Below are 27,132 nucleotides of genomic sequence, written 5' to 3'. Positions count from 1 at the left end.
AACCCTTTTGGTGAGTGTGGCACGATATCACTTTGTGGTTCTGCTTCTGCTTTCACTTTTATCTAATCCATACCTTAAATGGCAGCCTTAGACATCTTTTATTTTTAACTTTTTTTTTTTGGTAGGGTAGAGCTTTGACATAGCGTTGTAATACCTAAGGTTTTTCCCTCTCCCAAGAAACAGTTTTCACACCCTTCTAGGCATTCTGTTGAGGATGAATGATCTACCCTAGTGTGTGTCAGTCATCTAGGGAAGCTTGTTAAAACTCAGATTGCTGGGCCCCCACCCCAGCCACTAGCAAATATATAAACAAATCTAGGTCTGTATTTGGATATAATGTAAAAAAGGTAAAAAAAAGAATTTTAGTTAAAATCTTTAAATCTTGTTTCCATGAATAGTTTCTAATTTATTACTTACATAATATTTTGTCTATATACCTGATTTCATTTCTGAGATCTCCTGCATAGGTTTGGACTTGTTTTCTTCTCAAATAACTAGTACTGTATTAAAATAATATTAACAGAGAATCATATATACTAATCATATATACTACTACATTATAAACCTAAATTCAATATTTTTGGTCTGAAAAGAAATAGATGCATATTTTTCACACAATCACTCTGTGAGTTTTATCTATTTAGTCTATTATTATTATAAACACATTTGTTCTCCCTAAAGCCCCAAATAAAGTGACTTATATTTTCTGGGTCAAATATTCTAAGCATTATCTTAGGATTTGTTTAAATATGATTTAGTTATTCTTTTAGTTTTCTTTTTCTTTATTTGTTTATTTTTTAATTGAGGTATAGTTGAGATAAAACATTATATTAGTTTCAGGTATACAACGTAATGATTCGATATTTGTATACGTTGTGATCACCACAATAAGTCTAGTTAACATGTGTCACTTTAAGTAGTTACCAAAACCATTTTTTTTCTTGTGATGAGAACTTTTAAGATCTACTCTCTTAGCAACTTCCAAATATGCAACATATTATTAACTTTTAATTTTGAAGTAATTATAAATTCACAGGAAGTTGCAGAGAAATATACAGGGAGGTCTGAGTGCCCTTCACTCAGACTCCCCATTTTTAACTTCCTGCATAACTGTGGTATAATATCAAAATGAGGAAATTGACAATCGACATTGGTACAATCCACTGGGGTTGTTCAGATCTCACCAGTTATATTGCACTCGTGTGTTCTGTGCAGTTTGATCATGTGGGTAGATTTTTATAACCACCTCCACAATCAAGATACAGAACCGTACTGCCGCCACATGGCTCCTGCATGCTCTCCCTTTATAGCCACACCCACCTCCTCTCCCCTATCCCTGGGACCCCTGGCAATCACTAATCTGTTCGCCATCTCAAAATCTTTTCAAAGCATAAACCAGATCATATCATTCCCTTCCTTAAAGTCTTCCAGTGGCTTCCTAGTCAGAATAAAATCAAACTCCCTCTGTGATCCTGCCCTGTCTGCCTCTCTGGCCTCTGTCACTCCCTCCCTCGTTCCCCAGGCTACAGCCACCCAGTCCTATTGGAGGACGCCCCTCCTGGAGGCAGCATTGTGTTGGTAAGCCTCTTCTTTTTGGTCACATTGTGAGTTAGGGGGCCTGGGAACTGGGCAATCACAGGCTTTTGTCAGCCGGGCTTGGGGTTTCTTTGACCATATGACACTCAAAACTAGTCTGCTTTCTCCTGGGTTTCTGGGCAATTCCAGGGGCTTGAACCAAAGCCTGAAATGTTCTCAAGTCTAGAATTTGGCCCATCTTTGTAGCCTTTGGTTTCCTGGCCTTCTCCTTAGCCTCTCCCTCAGGGCTGCTAGAGATAACTGGTTGGAGTGGAGGGACATCATTAATTTGCCCCTTGCCCGTGGGATGCTTTGCAGTTGCATCTTAAATGATGCTTCCCAGTTTCAGGCTGAGAATACCTAGCAAGAGTGTTGGGGAGATAGCTGGGGGTCAGGATTCCTTGTCCACCCTACCCCACAGTCTCATCTCCTGCGAGGTCTCCCACTTCCCTCCCTCCCTTTATCCTGTTCTCTCTCTTCAAATCTCTTGGATTGCAATCTGTAGCAGAAAGGGCCTCTTTCAGCAAAGGCATATTTTCTTCCCTTTTCACTTGTCTCCTTATGGGTCCTTACTAAACGCTGTGAGAAGTAGTCAGAGCCTTTTCTTATCCGGAATCTTTCCTACCCGTAAGTCCCCTAATGCCCTCTGTCGCCTTGGTGGGCACATCAGGCCACAATCTGATTGTTTTCTTCTTAGATAATAAAGAGGGTTAAATGCTCAGGCTGGGTTAGTAGGGTTCATTGAATTTTACCCAGCCTCCTTTCTTCAGCCTATTTCACATTTTAATTTCTATCTTGTATTTATAATACTACACTTCCCGATACTGGTTTTTTATTAGCTTAAAAAAAACAGGATGCTTTCAGATCTAAGTAGCAGAAAACTTAGCTTAAGTTGGCTCAGTAGAGTTTTATTCAATAAAATAACTGAAAAGTCCAAAAGTAGTCCCAATGGCATGGCAAGGCCCTGGCTTCTCTCCATTTCTTGGTGCTGTGGCCTCAGAACCGTCCTCGGCTGTCTGTTTCCCGTGTGTTCAAAAGGTGGCTTCCGCAGCTCCTGTAGCTATTTGCTTCTCACTTTAACCAGCGGGAAAGTTACAAGTCCGCTTCCCGACAGCTCATTCCTGGAGTAGCCATCCAGGAGTTGAATCTGCTTGTCTCATTGGCCTGACTGGGGTCATGTGTCCATCTGCGAACCAACCACTGTGGCTGGGATGATGGGATGTGCTGGTTGGACAGTTAGGGTCCATCTTGGAATCCAGCAATGGTGTTAGTCCCACCCAACATCTACAACTGGGATATTTGAGGGAACAGGAAAATGGAGGCTGGGAAGGCAACCAACAAATAACCAGACAGTATAATTTTTTAAAAAAAATGTATAATATTGGCTTTGGGTATGCTGACTATAAGGATGGTAAAGCTACCATTTAATGAACTTCTGAAAAAGAAATATGCCTTCTTTGTAGTAGTGTGAAGCAAAATATGTATTTTTGTAAAAGTGCCAAACATTTTTGCCAGGAGTTAGGAATGGTATCTTTATATGTGAACTCAACCCACAGATATCATTGTCAATTTGTATTATAGAACGTTTCTGGAATTGTTGTGTAGTGTTGTTTTATTTGGGACTATTTCAATACTAAGATTTAAACAAAATTCAGATACACATTCTAGGAATACATTCTTACATCATTTCTCTAGAGATAATAGGGTATTTTTAAGAAAGAAAAATACATGTTATTTGTTTGTAAATTGAATTCAGGATGTATCAAAAGAGAAAAAATTTGGTTTTTATGCAAGAGTATAATTTTTTGTAAGATAGATGATTACCAACTCTTCCCTGTGATAAAGGCTTTGGATTAATACATCTGTTCTTGATATTTGGAACTCTGTATTTTTATTCCTATATTCATAAAAAAAGGGGCTTATAAGATGCTTGGCTGAGCTTTGAACCTGTGCTCCAAGGAATGGTTGGCTCTCTCAGACCCCAAGCTTTTCCCTCTGTTGAGTCAGGGAGGCGGGTGGTTCAGAGCTTGGCTGGAGCCTGCCTGTGCCTTCAGACAAGTGACCTTGTCTCTTAGTTTCCTCAGCTATAAAAATGGGGAGAATAGGTGGAGCCACTTCAGGGCGCTCTGGGTAGTAAATGAAATAATCCACCTGTTGTATCTGGTACATGGTAAGTGTTGAATACGTGTTAGCTGATATTAACATTGTCATATTTCAGTGACCCTAAGATGACTTTGAAAGTCACACTATTGTTTTATGTGCCACTAAAAAAGAAACACCGGTAGTTACATTATAACATATGATTCATTTAAAGATTTCAGAGATGTTAAAATATGAAAAAATGTGTCTTAGAATCAATGATAGATGGTGTTATGGCTGTCTCTGACTTGAAAGTCCTGGAAACTGTTGGCATACCCACAAATTAATGCCATCTGTCTTCAGTTTAAACATAACACAATGTGATCTAAAGTTTCTTTTCATTTTTGTTTTGGTCCTAAACTTACACTGGATTTGGTCTCATGTGTTGCAGTATTGGCAATTTAATAATTACTGATTCATTATGTGGGTTTACTAATGGATTATACAAGACCCGTGATGGGCTTGGCAACTTTGGTTATTTGCTTTACTTCAGTGATTTAGAAAAAATTTGAGATACATTTTTGGAAATCATTAATATTGGTTGAAGAAACCTATTTAGAAACGAAAGGCAGGTTAAATGGTAGTACCTGTAACCTTTTAGAATAGCACAAGTTGTTGGCAGACGGCCTGTTTAGGAAAACGCCTTTGATACACCCAAACACGTTCAGTTTGGAAAGCATAATATTGATATTTGAAAGCAATGCATGGTAGTTGATTTTCCACTAAAATATAAATGTGGACAGTATATTGTAAAGCTTGGGAGATAGTCACAGGCTGTTTAAGTACCAAGTTGGTGTAGTAAAAAGCTGCTATGTAATATGCTTTGCATAAATTTAGAAGTAAAACCCATAAGGATATCACATAACCTTGACAGAGTGCTATTTCTCTTGGAGCCTGGTATTTAGAGTGTTGTGAATGGGGTAGTGGAAGCCTGGTTGTTTTGGGTTTTTTTAGGCCTGTTTTTGATATTAGAATTGAAATGAATTATGGAAGTCGTTTTGGAGACTTGACCTGTTTACTTATTGAATTATTTATGGCTTACTTCATCAGGCGAATGTCAGCGGGGTTCTACTTTTGTTTAAGACGGCGAGCGCATGAGCTCGGCAGACGCGCTGTTGGGTTACCTTGTCGTAAGCCCCAAAGGCTGGCCTCTGGCACATCTGGCACATGAAGTATTTAAATATTATTTGAGGGTATTGATTATGATTTTGGAAAAGACTATATCTCAGTGCATTCCATATTTTAATGCATTCTGAAACAGCGGTGTTGTTTTCTTTTTGGAAACCCAGGAGGGTTTGTTTGCTGGGTTTTGTATAGGGTCCAGCTTACCAGTACAACACAATATGCTTTTATTTTAGAAAAGGAGTTTTACTTTAGAAAATAGTACCTAAATTGAATAGGAAAATTATTTCCAAAAGGTGACACCTTAAGTCCTTTTTTATCAACTTAAGTTTATCAATATAAGTGCTCTTCTCATCACCTGCGTAGTTGTGATGTTTATATTTAGAATAGACAGAAGCCAGTCTGAGATCTCTCAGCAAGGCTTTACAAAAGGATGGGATTATGTTGCAGTGTTACTCCAGGTGTTTAATTTCAGGCAGTATGAATCAAGGATTTGATGCTTCTTATATTAGAAAAGATTGGACTTGATTCAGGAAAAAACCAAAACAACTCATTAATTTGAAGTGTATACATCACAGCCTAAAGATTTATTTTAGTTAGAGTTTTAAAATAGATAATGCATGCATATGATATAAAAGCGTATCCGTTAAAAATAAGTCTCCCTTCCTCCCTGTCAACCAGCTTGCACCTCGAGAGAGAACTATTCTTACTGTGGTATTCCTAGTTTCTCCTGTATTCTTCTCGAGACTTTCTGTTCCCTTCTCTTTCTCCCTCTCTTCCTCCCTTTCTCTTTCACACAGATGATAGCATTCTGTGTGTGCTGTTGTGCATCTTGCTTTGTTCACACAATCAGGGATTGCTCCATTTTCGTGCCTCCAGAGCTCCTCTGTGGCAGAAACATCACTGCTCAATGACTGTCCATGTGCTCTTCAGCATGTCCCAGCTGCCTTGCAGTTAGGTGGGACCATGGGATGGGTTCTGGTTAGTGAACTGTGAGAAGTGATTTGTTCCCCTCTGGGGCTGAAGCATAGGAGCCTCCAGCTCTGCATGGAGCACCCTGGACTGTGTATCATATAGTGGAGCCTCCAGCAGCCTGGGTCCCTGCATGAGTATGTGGAGCAGAGGGTCCCCCTTGCCCCGGCCTGCCCCTGCAGACCCAGCCTATGTTGGGTATGTAGTGATAGCAAAGAGTAACCCTCTGTTGTGTTAATTTATTGCTACATCACATCAGCCTCTCCTGATTGATGTAGTCTGTTTCTTCCTAACAGCTGTGAAATGCATAACACTTTGAATGAACCTGGTTCAGATTATCTGATAGCTTGTTAAGGAATGAAAGGGCATCTAATTAAAGAATAATCATTTTAAATAAACAAATACCAGAGAAATACATCTTAGCGCAGTGTGTTACTACACAAATGTAGCATCTCTATCTATCTCAGTAGTATTTTTTAAAGAAATATATACCTATTGAAAAATATAAAGGAGAAATAAGTATTTTATTATTTTAATGAGGCTTGATTCTTTAACATGATAGTTCATAATTTTTGCATTCATATTTGATATTAATTTTCTGGTCAGATTCTAAAGGAGGATAAGCACCAAAGCCATCTATACTAGCTTTACTCATTGTTAAGCATGATACTCAATGATGAGAGCAGTATTGCAAAAATATAGTCATCTCTCCCAGGAACTTACCAGTGCATAAGGCAGAGACTTTCACTGGAAACAGTTCAGTACAGTAAGGAAAGTGCCAGATTGAAGAGAGTGCTCCTTGTGGGCCAGAGAAGTCTAGCTGCTGGGGAGGCCAAATCTGAAGTGGCTTTGGAAAGATCCAGATGGGGAGAGGGACCATGCATTAATAGCACATGCAAAGATGGAGTGGAGCAAGAGAGTGGCCTCTTTGAAGGTCAGACCGAAGTAAGAGATGCCTGAGAGGTAGAGGGAACAGAGGACACAGGCTTCAGCGGCAGGCTGAGGGGTCTGGGTAGCCGTGGTGACACATCGGAGAGATTAGATCAGGAAGTGAGGTGATAAATTCTAATATTTGAGGCCTGCCAGGTAGAAGGGGCTCTTTTTTGCCCAGAGGGCAGCACAGGATCCAGTGAATGGAGTAGCGTAGTGGCTGTTAGCCAGGGCACTGGAGGCCTGGGTTCCAATCCTGACTTTGCCACTTTCTAGCCATGGAAAGTGCTGGGTAGGGGGCGCTGGGTCAGCGCTTAGAGAACATTAGTTGTGATGCCTCCTGTTGCTGCTACTTGGAAAGGAACTTGGTAACAGTGAGAACTGTCTAATGAGGGACTACATTAGGTCCTTCACAAAGTAGTAAGTGTTGTGTTACTGTGTTTATGCAAGTGCTGGGTGATAGTCTTTGTAGGGTGCTTTAGAAGGACTCCTTTATTGGGGCCAAGTTTAGACTAAATGGTTGACAAAGTTTCTTTTAACAAACATTTATTGAGTAACTACTATATGCTAAGTTGTCTGGCAAGCATCATCCTGGACATGATGAAGGAGATAGAGACCAGAGGAAGGAAATACTTGTTGTTTACCCAGGCTATGCATTGTTACAAAGGTATTATCACATTCCCTATTTGGCCCTTGAAAAACCATTCCAACTGGAGATGAGAAGCGTCTGTAAAGCAAGTTAAATGGTGTAAGTACTCAATGATGTTGGACATCCTGATAAAATGCAACGGACATTCAGGGAAGTTGAGTTAGCCCTTCCCTCGGATCTATTCACTTTAGTATCTTGCTGGTTCATTGCGACATGCTTACTTAAAACCTTCTTAGAAGTTCTACTTCGAGCCCAACTGTGGATCCTCCTGTCTTGATGCTAAGTTGGTGTTTGTGTAGTGTTTCTTGTTTTTTGATACTGGGCCTACTTCCGTTTACAATCAGGTACTGTTTAAAATCTTTTTGTGGACCAAGTAGGTCAAGCGTAAAGTGCCCAGGAGAGAATTGCTCAGGGTGGGAAGGCAGAGCCCATGGAAGGTCCTGTTCCCTTTCCTTCCCTCTGCTCTGCTCAGGATCACTTATGCTGGCCTGTGCAACCTTCATACCCAAAGTTTGGAGTCTCTCCAAAAATATTCTAGAATGAGAGTCTGCCAAGTGCTGGCTTTAAAGCTTCAGTGTTGGGACGTAGTTCCTTGGAGTGCCCCTTCTGTCCTTTGGCCTTTTTTATGGAAACTAGGTCAGGTATGCAGACTCCATACTCTAGAATTGAAAGGTGCATACTATGGTTAGAGTACGGGTTTCAGTTCCAACTTTGCTGCTCAGGAGCTGGGTGACTTTAGGCAGTAATAATAAAGCTATTTGTCAATTACTGAAGCTTTTCCTACTTGCCAGGCAGACACTATACGAAGCACTTGTCATGGATTATCATATTTTCCCCTCTCAATAAACTTATGAGGTAGGCACTATTCTTGTCCCCATTTTGGAGACAGCGGAGTGCGGTGGAGTTGGCTGACCCAGTTCTACCACATACCAGTGGCCTTGGGCTAGTCATGCATATTTCATCTTTAAGCCTCAGACAATACCTACCTTCCTCATAAAGTTGTTGCAAGGAATAAATGAAGTAAGCTGTTGCCCAGCACATGGTAGGCTAGCTTGCCCTGGTGGTCTAGTGGTTAAGGTTCAGCGCTCTCACCTCTGTGTTCCGGGTTTGTTTCCTGATCAGGGAACCACACCACCCATCTGTCGGTTGTCATATTGTGACAGCTGCATGTTGCTGTGATGCTGATAGCTATGCCACTGGTATTTCAAATACCAGCAGGGTCACCCATGGTGGACAGGTTTCACTGGAGCTTCCAGACTGAGAGACTAGGAAGAAGGACCTGGCCACCCACTTCTGAAAAAAAAAAAATTGGCCGTGAAAACCCTATGAGCGTCAGGGGAGCATTGTCTGATCTAGCACCGGAAGGTGAGAGGATGGCGAGAGGATGGCGCAAAAAGACTGGGCAGGGTTCCTCTGTGCTGTCCACAGGGTTGCTAGGAGCCGGAATGTCCAGGTTGCCTGAGGCTCCACTGATTATCTTGTAAGTGGAGTCAAGTTTAACTGCTTTGTGAAGTTACGGTTGCTTCTTTATAAATTGGTGTAAACATTGTTTCTGAATCTAGTTCTTTTCCTTTTTGTCTCCAAATTAGTCTTCCTTACACATCACTCACTTAGGAGCTCCCACGTTCAACCTTCCCAGAAAGCGATCACTTCAAGGCTGTTGTAAAATGGCTCCAGCGTTATTGTGACACAGAGGAGTAACAAAGCAAGAAGGAAAGACGATATTTGTTCTCCCCAAACTTCCCCCATCTCTTACCAACCTAATATGTATTATTTATTGCTATTTCCTACTTGGCCTACACCCTTATTAATTACTTGCTAAAAATCAGAATAAACTGCCCAATTATTATTTATCATATATATATTACTGAAATGTTACTGTGTAATTATGGTTCCACTAAAAAATAAATAAAATTTCGGTTTTAAAAAAATCGAAATTTGAAAAATTTCAAAAGTTTGAAAATTCTTGGTTTATGCTAACCCTTTGCTGTTTTTCTATTTGGTTTGGTCCTCAGGCCTCGTCGCCACCCTCTGTCTGTGAAAGAACTTTATATTCTATTTAGTGTCACGAAGCTGGTTGTCACTTTAAGATAGAACATTTTGTGGTTCCACTTAATCAGCCTTTGAACTCATGAACCAAGTTTAGGAGAGAATTTGCTAGTCTAGATAATTGTTGGGTCTTAGAGACATTTTGAACAAGACCCAAATACCACACCAGTGGTTGTCCAAAAGACACAAGAGAAATGGTGTGAAATGATGATTATGTAAAAAAAAAAAAAGTACGATTGATGTCAGTATGATTGACTCAGTCTTTTTAGTAGTGCAGGGACAAAGACATTAACATTTCAAAAATAGTACAAACAGGTCGTTCTAGTTGTTTTCATTGTGTCCTAACAGCATCAAGCAGCTACCGGGGTGGCAGTGAAGGAAACATGCAGACTGTGGAGATTCTGTTCCCCTCCCCGCTCCCTAAGTCCCCGGGGAGGAAGTGCTGTTGGGAGCTCATTTGAACAATAGTTTTCCCCTGAAGTTTGAGGAGCTTGTCCTTGGGTGTGGTGTTTCTCTCCATTTGTATAGTTTCCAGACTGCTGTGATTTTCTCTCTTAGCAATGTTCTCCGAGGTTTTAGTGAACATATAAAACTGCCAAACCGTCTATCAAACTGAGTTTGCAAAGAGACCTCTTGGGAAAGGACGAACTGAGTATTCTAAGTGGTCTACGATCCAAAGCCTTTCCTGGGCTGAGTGTTTATCAAGGCTGAGCTTTACTTCCAAACTCAGCTTGAGAAGAATCTGGGAATGTTTCCCAGCTGATTGGGGGTGGGGAGAAGAGGAGGAGGCAAGTCTGAAAGAACAGAGAAAATCGCACTCTCTTTTTATCTCTTACAGTTATCTGCTGAAATCAGTCTACAGATAGGGCTTGCAAAATAGAACCATTTTGGAGTATGAAGTAGGATAGGCTGTTAAATGTTAATTTAAAAATTATATGTAATATTTTAATTTTATTTTGGGAATGGAACATTGGGTAAGATTAGCTTTTAAATGGATCAGCCTTATTCTTCAAGGTTAAAAAAATGCAGAGAAAAGAGCATTATCTTTCTGTTAATTGTCATTAATCTCAAGTCACACCTTCGTTTTTGCTGTGATCCTTATCATCCTAGAGTTCAAGGTCTAAATTGACACATTTGGGAAGAGTGAGGTGTTGGGGAAATAGTACTGGTAAGTAAGTCAATGGTTTTTCCTTCCTGTCTATGTCAGTGTTAGAGAACTCTTTAGACAATGTGTTGATTTCAGTACCGCGATGCTGAATTATATTATTACAGACATCCTTGTACATAGATTATTAGTTCCTTGCTCTCTTAGTAGAAATCTCATAAAGACAACCTGTTTCCCTTACTTCACTGCTTCTTTCCCTAAAAGTTTTTGTAGTCACTAGTCCTTTTTCGAGAATTGAGTTGTTGGTGGTGCCAGAAGAAAATTTCTTTGGCCTGAATATGCCAGCTTCTCTTCCCTAAATGATGACACATTCATGTGTATTGTAAAGTTGTCTCCCCCTCCCCCCGCACTGCTGTGCATGTGGGTTCCCTAGCTGAAGAGGCTCGCGTTGGTGGTGAAAGACTTCAGTCTAAATTTAGATTCTTTTCAGAGGTTTCATAGAATACTTCCTGAAATTAAGTCACAGACTGCAAAAGCTGCTGCTACGTGGGGCTTCCAGGTTTGTTATTTTTTTCTACTCTGGAAACAAAGAAGACAGGGCAGGGAGGACTGGCTGTCACTCCAGCTGTTTCAGGAGGCTCTGCCATTGGAGCAAGAATCACTAGCAGCTTCTATAATGAATTCAAAGATTAGGGGAGAAGATTTGCTGGTAATTTGACAGAAATGGAAGACAATCACTAGTCTGAGGGAGAGTGGGTAAAACAAGTCACTTGGTTCCGGTTGTATTGTACGTTCTGGGTAGTAATGGGTAATGATAGGACTTCTGTTTCTCTGACAGCTGTAAAGGTACCTGGAGACTTATAAACCATGAGTTAAACCAGCAAATTTAATTTGTAGGGAGAGTGATGTAGTTGGAAGATCTTCCGAGTTAAGTTGAGAATGAGTGTTGGACTATAATCATGGGTGTTTCATACAATCTCCTCTCTCCTTGGATCATAAAAAAGGTGTTTTAAGGCTCCTTTCAATATGGAGAACTCCCTTACCTGTCAGTGCCTAAATGCCCCAGACTGGAGAGGCCAGAAGTGGAAGGAGGAAGTACCCAGATTTTCCTGTCCCTCGAGAGTCAGGGGTCTGAGGACTGCTTGTTGGGTAGTGTTTATAGTCGACCAGCCTGTTGTCGCTACACAAAGAGCCTTACAGATTCTGTTATGTAAGCATCACACTGTTTATATCATCTTATATTTGGGAAACGTGTAATTATATTGTTAAAAACGATTCCAATATCTGTCATTGTTAGGTAAACACATGGAGAATCTCATTCCCAGTGTTTTTCCCCCCAGCGTGGATCAACAACCTTCCCATGAGCATATTTTCATTATACAACCACCCCTTTATTTAAATATTTATTCTTTTAAGAAGGTTAATTTGGTTTTTGGGGAAAGGTATTATGTACACGGTGCAACATTTAACTGTACAAGATGGCTTATTTTGAAAAGGAAGTCTCTTCACACCTGTCCCTTGCCCTCCAGTTTTCTTCCCCAGAGACAATCCACTGGTAACAATTTCTTGTATATTTTTACAAAGATATGTTAGATAAAATGCTTATATATTCTTCTTCTACCCGCTCCCTTTTTTAAGGGGGAGCAATTATACACAGTTCTATACCTTGCTTTTTTCATTCAGTAATATATCTCGGAGAGCTTCCCATATCAATATATAGAGAGCTCCTTCTTTTTTTTTTTAATTGAGGTAAAATTCGCATGTATAATTCAGTGGCTTTTAGTATATTCCTAGTGCTGTACAACCATCACCACTATCTAACTCCAGAACATTTTCATCACCCCAAAAAGAAACCCAATACCCATTAAACAGTCAGTCTCCATTCCCCCAGCCTCAGCCCTGGCAACTGCTGATCTGCTTTCTGTCTCTATGAATTTGCCTAATTTCATAAAAATGCAGTCGTACAATATGTGGGCTTTTGTGTCTGGCTTCTTTCACTTGGCATAATGTTTTCAAAGTTCATTCAGGTGGTAGTATGTATCAATACTTCACGCCTTTTTATAGTTGAATAATATTTCATTGTATGGATATATCACATTTTTGTTTATCTGTTCATCAGTTGATGAACATTTGTGTTGTTTCCACTTTTTGGCTATTATGAATAATGCACATTCATGTGCAAGTTCTTGTGGGAACATATGTTTTCAGTGCTCTTGGGTATATACCTAGAAATGCTAGGTCATATGGAATTCTATGTTTAAATTTTAAGGAACTGCTAAACTGTTTTCCACGGTAGCTGCATCGTTTTACCAGCAGTGTGTATGAGGGTTCTGGTTTTCCTACATCCTAGCCAATACTTGTTATTTTCTGTTTTTTTTTTTTTTTTTTTTTTTAAGTTACTATTATAGTTATCCTAATGGGTATGAAGTGGTATCTTGTGGTTTTGATTTGCATTTTCCTAATGACTAATGATGTTGAGGATTTTTTCATGTACTTATTGGCCATTTGTATGTCACCTTTAGAGAAATGTCCGTTGGGTTGTTTGTCTTTTTGTTGTTGAGTTCTAAGAATTCTTTATATATTCTGGATACTAGACCCTTATCAGATATATGAGTTCCAAATATTTTCTCCTATTCTGTAGGTTGTCTTTTTACTTTCCTGATAGTGTCCTTTGATGTACAGAAGTTTTAAATTTTGATTAAATCTTTTATTTTTTAATTTTGTTTGTGCTTTTGGTGTCATATTCAAGAAACCATTGCCTAATCCAAAGTAATGAAGAATTTGCCCCTACGTTTTTTCCTAAGAGTTTAATAGTTTTAGCTCTTACATGTAGGTCTTTGATGCATTTTCAATTAATTTTTGTATCTGGTGTGAGGTAGGGGTCAAATGTGTCCTTTTGCAAGTGGATATTCAGTTGTCCCAGCATGATTTGTTGAAAAGACTGCTTGTTGAAAAAGACTTTGTCAAAAATCAGTTGACCATAAATGTATGGCTTTATTTCTGGACTCTCAATTGTATTTTATTGATCTATAATGTCTCTCCTTATGTCAATATCACACTATTTTGATTACTATTGCTTTGTAGTAAGTTGAGGTAGGAAGTGTGAGTCTTCTAACTTTGTTCTTTTTCAAGACTGTTTTGGCTATTCAGGATCCCTTGCAATTTCATATGAATTTTAGGATGAGCTTGTCCATTTATGTAAAAAGGCAGTTGGAGTTTTGATAGGAATTACTTTGAATCTATACATCAATTTGGGGAGTGTTACCATCTTAACATTTTAAGTATTACAGTCCATGAACATGGGGTACCTTTCTATTTATTTAGTTCTTTTAAAATTTATTATAACGGTGTATTGTACTTTTCAGTATTTAAGTCTTGTACTTTTTTGGTTACATTTACTGCTAATTATTTTATTCTTTTTGATACTAATGTAAATGGAATTATCTTCTTAATTTCATTTTTGAGTTGTTCATTGCTAGCGTATGGAAATACAGCTGATTTTAGCATATTGTTTTTGTATTCTGCAATTTTGCAGAGCTCATTTATTAGCTCTAATCACTTTTATGTGTGTTCTTTAGGGTTTTCTGTATATAAGATTATGCCATTTGTGAATAGAGATAGTTTTACTTCTTCTTTTCCAATCTGGATGCCTTTTATTTTGCAACAGCAGATATTCTAGTTGTATTCCTGTTATTAGGGGGAAATCATTCAGTCTTTCATCATTAAGTATGATTTTAGCTGTGGGTTTTTCATAGATGCCCTTTATCCAGTTGAGAGAGTTCCTTACTGTTCCTACTTTGTTGAGTGTTTTTTATCATGAAAGGGTATTCGAATTTGTCAAATGCTTTTTCTGCATCAATTCAGATGATATTGTGGTTTTTTCCCTTTATTCTATTAGTACGAAGCAGTCATATACTGCATAATGACATTTGAGTCAACAATGAATGACATATATGATGGTGGTCCCATAAGGTTAACCCCATGAAGCCTAGGTGTGTAGTAGGCTATACCATCTAGGTTTGTGTAAGTATACTCTATGATGCTTGCACAATGACAAAATCACCTAACAATGCATTTCTCAGAATGTAACCCCATCGTTAAATGATGCATGACTGTATATCATGTTGACTGATTTTTTGATTGTTGAACTACCCTTGTGTTCCTGGGATAAAAACCACTTGTTTATGGTGTATAAGCCTTTTAATATACAGCTGTATTCAATTTGCTGGTATTTCATTGAGGATTATTTGCATCTATATTCACAAAGGATATTGGTCTGTGATGTCTTTGTCTGACTTTAGTATCAAGGCAATACTGGTCTCACAGAATGAGTTAGGAAGTGTTCCCTCCTCTTATATTTTTGAAAGAATTTATGGAGGCTGGTGTTCCTTTTTTTAAAAATGTTTGATAGAACTCCCCAGTGAAGTCATCTGGTCCTGGGCTTTTCTTTTTTGGAAATTTTTGTTGTAGGTCTATTCAGATTTGCTGTTTCTTCTTGAGTCAGTTTTGGTGCTTTATGTGTTTTTAAGAATTTGTCCATTTCATCTAGGTAGGTTATCTAATTTGTGGATGTATAATTGTTCTTACTATTCTCTTATGATCCTTCTTATTTCTGTAAGACCAGTAGGAGTGACCCCACTTTCATTCCTTATTTTAGTGATTTGAGCCATCTCTTTTTTTCTTGGTCAGTCTAGCTAAAGGTTTGTCAGTTTTGTTGATATTTTCAAAGAATCAACTTTTGGTTTTGTTAATTCTCTCTATTATCTATTTCACTTATCTCTGCTTTAATCTTTATTATTTCTTTCCTTCTGCCTGCTTTAATTTGCTTTTCTTTTTCTAGTTCCTTTAGATGGAAGTTTAGGTTATTAATTTGAGATCCTCCTTTTTTTTTCATTGTAGGCATTTACAGCTATAAATTTCCCTCTTTGCACTCAGTTTTTGCTGCATCCCATGTATTTTGATATGTTGTATTTTCATTTTCATTTATTTCAAAGTATTTTCTAATTTGCCTTATAATTTTTTCTTGACCCACTGGTTTTTTTAAAGTGTGTTGTTTAATTTCAACAAATTTGTGAATTCCAGAATTCCTTCTGTTATTGATTTCCAGTTTCATTCCACTGTGGTTGGAGAAGATACTTTGAATGATTTCAGTCTTTTAAAATTTACTGAGACTTGTTTTGTGGCCTGATATATGGTCTATCCTGGAAAATGTTCCACATGCACTTGAGAAGAATGTGTGAGAAGTTCTTCTGTTGTGGGATGGAATGTTCTGTATATGCCTGATAAGTCTAGTTGGGTTATAGTGTTAAGTCTTATGTTTCCTTGTTGATCTTCTGTCTAGTTGTTCTATCCATTATTGAAAGAGAGATATTGACGCCTCCAGCTATTATTGTAGGACTTTCTATTTTTCCCTTCAATTCTGTCAGTTTTTCCTTCATATATTTGGGGCTCCATTGTTAGGTGCATAAGGATATATTTTTAGTTGTTTTATTTTATTTTATTTTTTTAATTTGTTTATTTATTTATTTTCCACAAAGCCCCGGTAGACAGCTGCATGTCACAGCTGCACATCCTTCTAGCTGCTGTATGTGGGACGCGGCCCCAGCATGGCCGGAGAAGTGGTGCATCAGTGCACGCCCGGGATCCGAACCCAGGCCGCCAGCAGCGGAGCGCGTGCACTTAACCACTAAGCCAGGGGGCCGGCCCCTGTTTTATCTTCTTGATGAATCAATTCTTTTATAATATCATTATATTAGGTCTTTCTTTGTCCCTTATAACAATTTTTTGTCTTAAAGTCTATTTTTTTTTTTAACAGGCAGATTTTTATAATTTTTATTTATTTATTTATTTCCCCCCCAAAACCCCAGTAGATAGTTGTATGTCATAGTTGCACATCCTTCTAGTTGCTGTATGTGGGACGTGGCCTCAGCATGGCCGGAGAAGCGGTGCGTCGGTGCGCGCCTGGGATCCGAACCCGGGCCGCCAACAGCAGAGTGCGCGCACTTAACCGCTAAGCCACGGGGCCGGCCCACTTAAAGTCTATTTTATCTGATATTAATATAGCCACTCCGGTTGTTTTTGGTTAGTTTGTGTGGAATATCTTTTTCTTTCCTTTCACTTTCAACTTATTTGTGTATTTGGATCTAAAATGGGTCTCTAGTAGACAGCATATTGTTGGATCATGTTTTGTTATCCATTCTGTCAATCTCTGCCTATTGACACTTATGTAATTGCTGATAGGGATGTATTTCTATCATTTTGATGTTTGTTTTCTATATGTCTTATGTCCTTTGTTGGTTACTCTAGTCCTCCATTTCTGCCTTGTGTGTGTTAAATCAACTGGCTCTCTTTGATGGACACGTAGGATGTCTCCAGTCTTGTGCTTTTACACGTGATGCTGCAGTGAATATCCTTGAATATGTGTCATTTTACACATCTGTAAGCATATCTGTGGATAAACTTCTACTGTTAGAAATCCAGCTGCTGCTGGAGTGATGCTGACAGAAATATGAAAATAGGAAGGAAGCCCCTTTTTCTCTCTTCTCATCTTTCAGCCTCTATCTAAGACTTCCCATTGGCAGAAGTGAACAAGGAGCCAGCCAGCATGGGGTCTGGGGAATGGAGTTTGTAGAGCTCTAGCCCCAGCATCACAGAGTAGAGTATAGCAGAGTGGGCTTGGAGAGAGAGAACGTGGGTGAATAATTGCACATAAGAAGTCATCATATTCCCTTAACATCTTTTTTTTTTTTTTTAATTTTATTTATTTATTTTTTCCCCCAAAGCCCCAGTAGATAGTTGTATGTCATAGCTGCACATCTTTCTAGTTGCTGTATGTGGGACGCGGCCTCAGCACGGCCAGAGAAGCAGTGTGTCGGTGCGCGCCCGGGATCCGAACCCGGGTCGCCAGCAGCAGAGTGCGAGCACCTAACCGCTAAGCCACGGGGCCGGCCCCCCTTAACATCTTGTTTCCAAATATACAGACTGATTTTCAACTTCTTAAAATAATTTAAATTAACTTCTTAATATCACATGAAGAGAAGTAAGTCTCTTCTGTATTACAGATCACGTCACAAATTTGTTAATCTTGTAGATCCTGAATCCCATCGTGGTTCTTACTAATCTCCCTTGATTTAAGGTGAGCATATTACTTTAGGCTTGCAGTTGTGTCTCTAGTGACTGAATTGAAAAAATGGCTCTGGAAAGTATTGTGCATCTGATGAACAGTGCTACTGTGCCCTTTTCAAATGTTGGATGAGCAAGAATACTATCAGTTCCTACGTTAGTTTATTGAACAAACAACGTATTTCAAGTATTTCAAGTCTTAGCTATATCTTCCTTTTTTCCTAATTTCTATAATTCTGCCATTATCAAATAGCATGCCTAGGAGGAGGTGACTTATTGCATGCTTTGGCATCTATAGAAGGGTAGAAATATCTCTTGGAACTGGAAAAAAGTTTTATCTGGTGGGCATATTCTAGAGTGGCTGTATTCTCTGCTTTGCCTAGAACAATTCTGTTTTAAACCTGTTGTCCTAGCATAACTAATAATAGTACCCTTTTTAGACATTTTTTTTTTAGGAAGATCAGCCCTGAGCTAACATCCATGCCAATCTTCCTCTTTTCGCTGAGGAAGACCGGCCCTGAGCTAACATCTATTGCCAACCCTGCTCCTTTTTTTTTCCCTTTTTCTCGCCAAAGCCCCAGTAGATAGTTGTATGTCATAGTTGCACATCCTTCTAGTTGCTGTATGTGGGACGCCGCCTCAGCGTGGCCAGACAAGCGGTGCGTCGGTGCGTGCCCGGGATCCGAACCCAGGCCGCCAGTCATGGAGCGTGCGTGCTTAACCACTAAGCCACAGAGCCGGGCCCCCCTTTTTTTCCCCCTAAAAAATGCCCTGGTTTGGTTGATATGGTCACTTGATATAAAACTTACCTATCTGACTGATGTTCAAGCCATCTTCTTGGTATAGTTCTATTCTTAGAAATTCTAAAACTTAACCTCTTAGATGTTTAGCTGTGTCATAGGTCACCATGTGAGGAAGTCACAGAGAGAGGCTGAAGTGTGGGGCTGGGGTTGACAAAAGGGCCTGTGACTGAAGGCATGTGTAGATACATAGACATGCAGTGTCTTCAACATATGTGCTGTCGCCTACATGCGAACACACACACATCTCTAAAGAGAGTTTTTGTATCTTAAGTGTTGTTGTTAAAGGAATGATTCTTTTCAAGATGAGAGAGCCTGTTAATCTTTTTTTAAATTGAAAGTCTTGGGTGCAAGGGTGTAACAGGGAATGCCTGGTATGGACTAGCTGTTAAGACTCCATGCAGAACAATGACCAAATGTTCTTTAGATTGTGAGCAAGATGTGAATTTCATTAAGGTTTGATTAGGTTTGCTCTGTTAGTGCCTTTCACATACTTTCAAGGGATTTTCGTAAACTTTTAAGTGAGTTTGAAGATGGCTGTTATGAATGATTTTTAAAAGAAGAATGACTTTTGAAAGCATTCTCATATAGGGAGATTAGGTTAACAACCTCACTTTTCATCGTTTTCACACTTTTGGGATATTTGTCACGTTTTCTGGGACAGGTGTGGATAAATGCAAATAAGTTTACTGTTGAGGTAAATAATAAAATGTCTTACTACCCTAGAGTTGTTACTAATACTCAAAAGAACCAGTGAGGTTTCATTAAGGGTAACCTGTTTTCTCTGGGAGTGCCATTTGATGCCACTCTGGAGCTGGCTTTGGGAAGGCTGGGACCGGCTTACTATTGCTTGCCCCCTGTTACTGTATGCTATTTGGCACAGGGCAGCCCTGCAAAAAGGACAGAAAAGTCATTTCCAGTGGGGACTGTTGGAGGTTGTTACCCAACTTTCTCCGTGTCCAGGAATAGTTGTTTTTCTATTGTTAGTTGTGTTAGGTCCAAGGGATTTCCAGGAACTCCTGATGAGTCTGGATCATAGGAATCAACCAAGCCCAATCAGAAAGACCGTAAGGTTTTATATTTTTTAAAGTGAATCTTTAGTTTTCGAAAAGAATGCGTTCTTTGAAGCACTCCTGCTTGTGAGCGTTCCTCGTGGTGGCAGAGGAGTTAATGTGTTAGGCGGTAAGAAGAGCTTCCTTAGCTTTGAATCCATAAATCACTTGAGGAAAACCAACTAAAGGAAGAAAAGAGATCGCAGAGGCAATGGGATTCTTAAAGGGAGAGCTGGCCACCTGTCTGATTTGCCCGCAGTTATGACCCTCCCTGATTGCTATAGTGGCTGGCAGAGTTTAGGCTGTTTCCCTCTGCTTCATGTGACCTTGTGTTCCCAGTATTTACCAAATAGTTTAAATAGTTTTCCAAAAAATTTCCTCTCATTTCCCACAGTGTGCACTTTCAGACCGTAAAAGGACCTATAGAGATAAATGTTAAAATTCCACAAATGATAGTGTCTCTTAATGATAGGTTTTTAGATTTAGATTTATAGGAGCTTAGAGTAGTTTAATGGTAGGCTCAATTTTTCTAAGTCTTTGATATTTTCCAGTTTGCTTCCTTGGAACAGTCTGTCTTGATAGAGAAGTCTTCAGCCCCCTGATTTCCTTTGCCTCAGTGGTCACTAACTGAGCGATGACTTCTTGCAGTAACTTCTTTCTATATGGTGGAAGATATCAAATAAAAGAAGAGAATTTATCAGATGTAGTCCCTGCTTTCTAGAATCCTCATTGGGAAGAGAGGGATGGGGAGGAAAACTGGCAGATTGCAATACATGCTCTACTGGAGGTAAACAGAACCACAGGAATATAGGGGCAGGCAGATTCTTTCCATCTGGAAGGGTTTGAGGAAGGTTTGTGGAGGATGTGGCATTTGAGCTTGGCATTGCATTATTGGATGAAAGTAGGCAGATAGGTGATGGGTTGGGAGGGCATTTTAAATATTGGAAAGAGCTTGAGTGAAGGCTTGGAATTAGAACAGCACTTGGCGTTTCTTGGGGGAAGGAGAATGATCAGTTGTTCTGTGTTCTGGGCTCATAGTCTTGGTGGCAGAAGCTATAGTAGAAGATGAGGTATTTATTGGAGTCCTTCTGTGTGGTAAATATCCTCTTGCTATTTAGATACCAACTGTGACACATTATAATAAAATGTAATATATGATCAGAACTTAAAAATCTGTCATAAGACAAAAATCAAGAAGCAGTATATATATGGTGGTTAAGAACACAGATTCTGAAGCTGGATTGCCTGGGTTCACATCCTGAATAGCTGTGTGACACTGGGCAAGTTACTCAATCTCTCTGATGCCTCAGTTTCCTTACATATAACATGGGGATAATAACAGTACCTACTTACAGGTGTATTGCAAGGATTAAAGGGCTAATATGTAAAGTATTTACAGTAGTGCCTGGCATAGAGTAGAGTGCTATATAAATATTAGTAAGTAGGAGTAGTAGGAGTAATAATAATAGTATTAGTATTCTGGGTATAATGTGCAATTTGATTTTTTTCTCTGAGACAGGTTAGATTAGTCATTCTGTAGATAATCTATTCTATGTATAATTTTGCATTAGTGAAATTGTAGCATCCCAGGCCCCTAAGTGCATGAAGACCCTCATAGCAGAATATTCATTGGAATACAAATGTCTTTCTTTCTGAGAACCTTGGTGCTTTGCGTTGCAGCTGTCTGGTTTTACTGACTCCTTCCTGGGACATAGCAGACTGTGAATGTTGGTTGGTTGTGTAGCTTATTGTTTGTGTGTATGTAATGGAAGACAATGATATCTTGTATATCAGTCAAGTGTTTTGGCTACAAGCAACAGAAACTGACTTGGGCTAATTTAAGCATAAGAGAATTTATTGGGAGGCTGTTGGAACTCCTGGAATGGCGAAGGCTGGGCGCCAAGCTTGAGAAAAGGCAAGAACTAAGGTCTCTCGGGTGGCCAGGAAGCACATCAGCCGTCTCCTGGGCAAATAGCTTGTCTGTGTGTAGCCCTTGTCACCATCACTGTGATTCAGGACATCCACCTTCCAACCATTCCTCATCTCCTATTGTAAATGCCCTGTTGTAAGAGCCAAAAACTGGAAACAGTTTAAATGCCTGGTGATAGGGATCAGAATGCATTGTGGAACAGCCATGTAATGGACTACATTGTGGCCCTTAAACATTTTATATAAGGACATTTAATGACATGGAAGCTGTTCACACGTTCTGTTAAGTGCAAACGGCAGTTAGCAAAACTGTGTGAGTAGGATAATTATATTTTAAAATTCAATAAAGTAGCTACTATTATTATTACTATTTGACAGAGGAGACATAGAGCTATTGACTAGTTTGCCCCAGGTCCCGGGGCTAGTAAGTAAGTAGAAGAGGCAGGATTTAAAACCTGGGAGTTGGGCTCCAGAACTGGGTCCTTAGCCACTTCATTGCATACTCTCTGACAGACAGAAAACTCTAGATGAAAACAGTAGTGGCAGTGATAGCTAGATGTGAGATTATGGGCGCTTTTATTATTTACTCCAATTTCTCTGATGAGCATGTGTTACTATAGTGACCAAACTGATTCTTCAGTTATTGTAAAAATTTAAAGTTCCAGAGGGCCGGCCCCGTGGCTTAGCGGTTAAGTGCGCGCGCTCCGCTACTGGCAGCCTAGGTTTGGATCCCAGGAGCGAACCAACGCACCGCTTGTCCGGCCATGCTGAGGCTGCGTCCCACATACAGCAACTAAAACGATGTGCAACTATGACGTACAACTATCTACCGGGGCTTTGGGGAAAAAAAAAAATTAAAAACAAAAAAGAGTTTAAAAAAAAAATAAAGTTTTAGAATATTTTTCTTCCAGTTGAAAAGTTATGTGTCCAGAGATATTCATTGTAAATTTCTTTTCATATGTAACAAGAAATCCCAGTAATTGTCTCCATTAGTATATGAATTGCCCCTTTGAACTTGTATGTGTCATACAGTGGGTGTTTACCATTAATGGAACAAGTGACTACCATCATCAAAACCAGAAAATGTTATTGGGATTTTAAACTCAGTGTTGCTGCATTTTCAAAATAGTTTGTGTTTTAAATGGAAGATTTAAATCTGTGAAGCTTTTTGAGATTTGTGTTTGTCACGTCTTGGCACGAGTTTCTCATTTGTAGTCTGATTATGAAAAGACTCCAGTTTCCATATGTGTATTTAAAATACTCTGAGTCATGAATTCAAATGAGTAATAGATGTTATATCTATATCAAATTTCTGCTTTATCCTACCTTAACATGAAGGCAGTACATTTGTTTTAGTACTTGCAATAGCAAACACGTTGAGTTGGCAAAGTGGTATTCATTTTAAGTATATTTCCCAATGTTTTTTTATTACTTTCCAGAAATTACTTTATTGGAATGAAAATTTCTGTTTGTGGGGCCAGCCCAGTGGCTTAGTGGTTAAGTTCGGCATGCTCCCCTTCAGCGGCCGGGATTTGTGAGTTCGGATCCCAGGCATAGACCTACACCACTCATCAAGCCATGCTGTGGCGGCGTTCCACATACAAGATAGAGGAAGGTTGGCATAGATGTTAGCTCAGGACTGATCTTCCTCACCAAAAAAAAAAAAAAGAAAAATTTTGTTTGATTTCATGGGAAGTATAGGAAAAGGGCCCACGTGTATATGCACACAGGCCCACATATATGGGCACGGTGAGTGGTGTCTGCATAGTTGTTTGGAAATTAAAAGTTGCACATCTCCATTTCCTTATCCTTTTTACTAAGTCTCAACTCAAATCTAAAACCACATTGAATGTGAGATGTGCCATTGTATGCACCACTAAAAGAGAAAAATGCTATGAATTAAATGACAGTGCTTTCTTATTATATATAATTTTATTTATACTATTGAGAGTGACTTAAGTATAGATTTTTATTATGTAGTATTCCTATGCATCATAATTAAAAAGTATAAGCAAAATAGATTAAAGAATTCCTAAAATATCTTCACCTTCAGTGTCCATCTCTTCTGAGTCAACCCTCTGACACAGAATCAACAGTATTTGTGTATTTCCACATATTATACCGTAAAGAGTGTTGGCAATGTAACTTTTTTAGAAGAGTGGGTCCATTCTTTGTAAGTTTTTAAAACTGCTGTATTGAGATATAATTCACATACCATACAATTCACCCATTTAAGTGTAAAATTCAGTGGTTTTTGGTATATTACATTATTAATTTTTAAAAATTGTGGTAAAATATATATAACAAAATTTGCCATTTTAACCAAAGGATGGGATTCAGTTCTATTAATTACATCCATAATATTGTGTAACCATCACCACTGTCTATTTCCGAAACTTTTTTAATTGCCCCAAACAGAAGCTCTGTAACCATTAAGTAATAACTCTCCATTTTCCCCTCTCCCAACCCTTGGTAACCCCTAATTTACTTTCTGTCTCTATGAATTTGCCTAGTCTAGATATTTCATAAAAGTGAAATCATACAATATTTGTCTTTTTGTGTGTGGCTTCTTTCACTTAGTATAATGTTTTCAAGGTTCATTCATGTTGTAGCACACATCAGAATTTCCTTCAGTTTTATGACTGAATAATATTTCATTGTATGGATATAGTAATATAATTTGTTTATCCATTAATCAGTTGATGAACACTTGGGCTATTTCTACCTTTTGGCTATTGTGAATAATGCTACAGTGAACATGGGTGTACAAGTATCTGTTTGAGGCCCTGCTTTCAATTCCTTTGGGTATATACCTAGGAGTAGAATTTCTGGGTCATATCTGCATTTACTCTCTAAGTTTTAACGCTGGTACTTTTGATCTCCACACACACACAGGCAATGACAACTACATCCCAGCTGTCACTGGCTGATTGTAGGATGCATCTTGATTTCAGAGATATTAAAATACAGGTCTTAGAATTGATGAAATATTGTATTTTTATATTTTATAAAGCTGAATGCCTTTAAGGATGTGGTGAGTCAACATGCCTATAGTAGATTTTCATCTGAATATATTCTTAAAAATCATTTTTAAAAAAATAGAAGTTTCCCATTATAAAGGAATATATCCTCTTTGTACAATATTTGGAAAAAAACAGAAAAATATGAAGGAAAAAATAACCTGCCCATTCTCTCTGAGAAATACTACTATTAATCTTTTACTCTAATTATTTTTGTGTTATTTTTCCAGGCATATATATTTTAGTTTATATTCTTTAGGATCTCTGACAAAAGTGATATATATTTAGTTTTTAAATTACATAATTATTTGCTATAGAAAGTGAAAGCTGCCTGCTTGTCGGTCCTCCCCCCCCGCCCCCATTCACCCATAAGATAACTATTGGTTACAGAGCTAGGAATATGAGCGTACAGATTTTGTTCTATGCCTCTATCACATTTATTGCTATAATTTTAATTTTATTGTCATTATAGTCTATTGTTATGGGATCATACTAACATTGTTTTCTAATTTGTTTTTCAAATTAGAAACAGATCTATATGTAAGGAGACCGAGCAACTTCATTTTATTTTATTCTTAAATACCTGCATATGGTAATAAATAAAATAAAGTAGTACAGAAGAGATTAGGCTGAAAAATTGACACTATCTTTCCCTTCCTTTCTCCACTCCCCTGAGTCTCTATTTTTAGTTCCTTTGGTAACTCTACATAATGCAAATATACTTCTCAGTGTTTACTTACTTTTACAGAACAGTGTAACTATGCTATGAGAACTTCCAGGTTTGCATAGATTCTGTTAGAAGAGAGCTGGCATCTGTCGTTTTAACTTTTGCATCACTGTCCCCACCCACTTTTGTTCATAAGTTTCATCTGCACATTAGACCAGGGCGTAGTCCCTGCTCCATTATTGACCTTCTTTCAGATCTTTTTCCTTTTTTTTAATTATTTTATTAGGTCACATTGGTCTATAATGTTGTGTAGTTTCAGGTGTAACGTTATTATATATCAGTTTCTGTATAGACTGCATTGTGCTCACCACCAAAAGTCTAGTTTTTATCTGTCACCATACATATGTGCCCCTTTACCCCTTTTGCCCTCCTCCCATGCCCTTCCCCTCTGGTAACCACTAATCTATTCTCCTTATCCATGTGTTTGTTTGTCTTCCACATATCAGTGAAATCATACTGTATTTGTCTTTGTCTGGCTTATTTCACTTAGCATGATACCCTCAAGATCCATCCATGTTGTTGCAAATGGGACAATTTTGTCTTTTTTATGGCTGAGTAGTATTCCTTTGTATATATACCACATCTTCTTTATCCATTCATCAGTCATTGGGCACTTGGGTTGCTTCTACGTCTTGGCTATAGTGAATAATGCTGCAGTGAACATAGGGGTGCATAAGCCTCTTTGAATTGTTGATTTCAAGTTCTTTGGATAAATACCCAGTGGGATAGCTGGATCATATGGTATTTCTATTTTCAAATTTTTTTTTTTTTTGTGAGGAAGATCAGCCCTGAGCTAACATCCCTGCCAATCCTCCTCTTTTTGCTGAGGAATACTGGCCCTGAGCTAACATCCATGCCGATCTTCCACTTTATGTGGGACGCCACCACAGAATGGCCTGACAAGCGGTGCGTTGGTGCACACCCGGAGTCTGAACCCTGCCCACCAGCAGTGGAGAGCACGCACTTAACCGCTACGCTACAGGGCCAGCCCCTCTATTTTCAATTTTTTGAGAAATCTCCATACTCTTTTCCATAGTGGCTGCACCAGTTTGCATTCCCACCAGCAGTGTATGAGGGTTCTCTTTTCTCCACATCCTCTCCAACATTTGTTATTTTTTGTCTTGTTAATTATAGCCATTCTCAGACCTTTTTCTATTCCTCCGTTCCTTCCCAGTGAATCTAGGAATATACTCCCCTCCCCCATCATATGCCATGCCTTTGTTATAATATTCATATGAATATTGAGTACATGAACTCTTTAGAGACAGATGTATAGGATGTTAGTAATAGATGCAAAGAACAGGAAAATATTGAGATGATTCCATCAAAATGTTAGTGAGATTTTAGAATAAGATTTAAAAATTTCAAGCTACTGTTTATAGAGGATCATATTTTGCCTATATTTTGTGCAGAGTATAGATTTAAATAGGATCAAAATTCAGAATCCCAGCATGCTCCTATAAAAGGGTGACCAACTGATGATGCCTTGTCTTTTTAGATGTCATATGCACACCATAATATAATATTTTTTATTCCCCCTAACAGCCCCCCACCCTCAAATATCATATTAAAATAGTCTTTGAGCTTGCTAGGCATGGAAATACAAAATAAGGAAAACTAGATTATTGTGTATTTTTGTATATATCATTTTTTCCCCTTTAGTGTGAGATTAAAATGTCTGGAGCTTCAGATGTGGAATTCCCACCTCCATTTACAAAAACTGATTGCACATTGTACAATAAATTAAATATATGTATTGTATTTCAGTTTGAAATTTAGTTGTGCATGTCTCCTGTAGAATATTTATTTGTATGTCTAAACCTACACTCCAAACATGAGCCGGGAACATGGTATCTCAGTTTTTAAATTAGTGGAAACTGCATGTTGCCTTGATGGGACATTCTCACCACTAATACCTCCCCTGCGCCGCCCCCCCCCCAC

General features: G+C 38.7%; 1 protein-coding gene across 1 annotated transcript in view; it reads left to right on the top strand.

Annotated features, from left to right (window-relative positions):
* Positions 1 to 27,132, top strand: part of SMURF1 (SMAD specific E3 ubiquitin protein ligase 1) — a 127,453-nt gene that overhangs the window by 26,724 nt on the left and 73,597 nt on the right. The gene's annotated exons all lie outside the window — the stretch shown is intronic.

Source organism: Ceratotherium simum, chromosome 26 (assembly GCF_057802395.1).
Source record: "Ceratotherium simum simum isolate JZ-2026a chromosome 26, ASM5780239v1, whole genome shotgun sequence".
Taxonomy (NCBI): Eukaryota; Metazoa; Chordata; class Mammalia; order Perissodactyla; family Rhinocerotidae; genus Ceratotherium; species Ceratotherium simum.
This window is presented reverse-complemented; position numbering and strand designations above follow the sequence as displayed.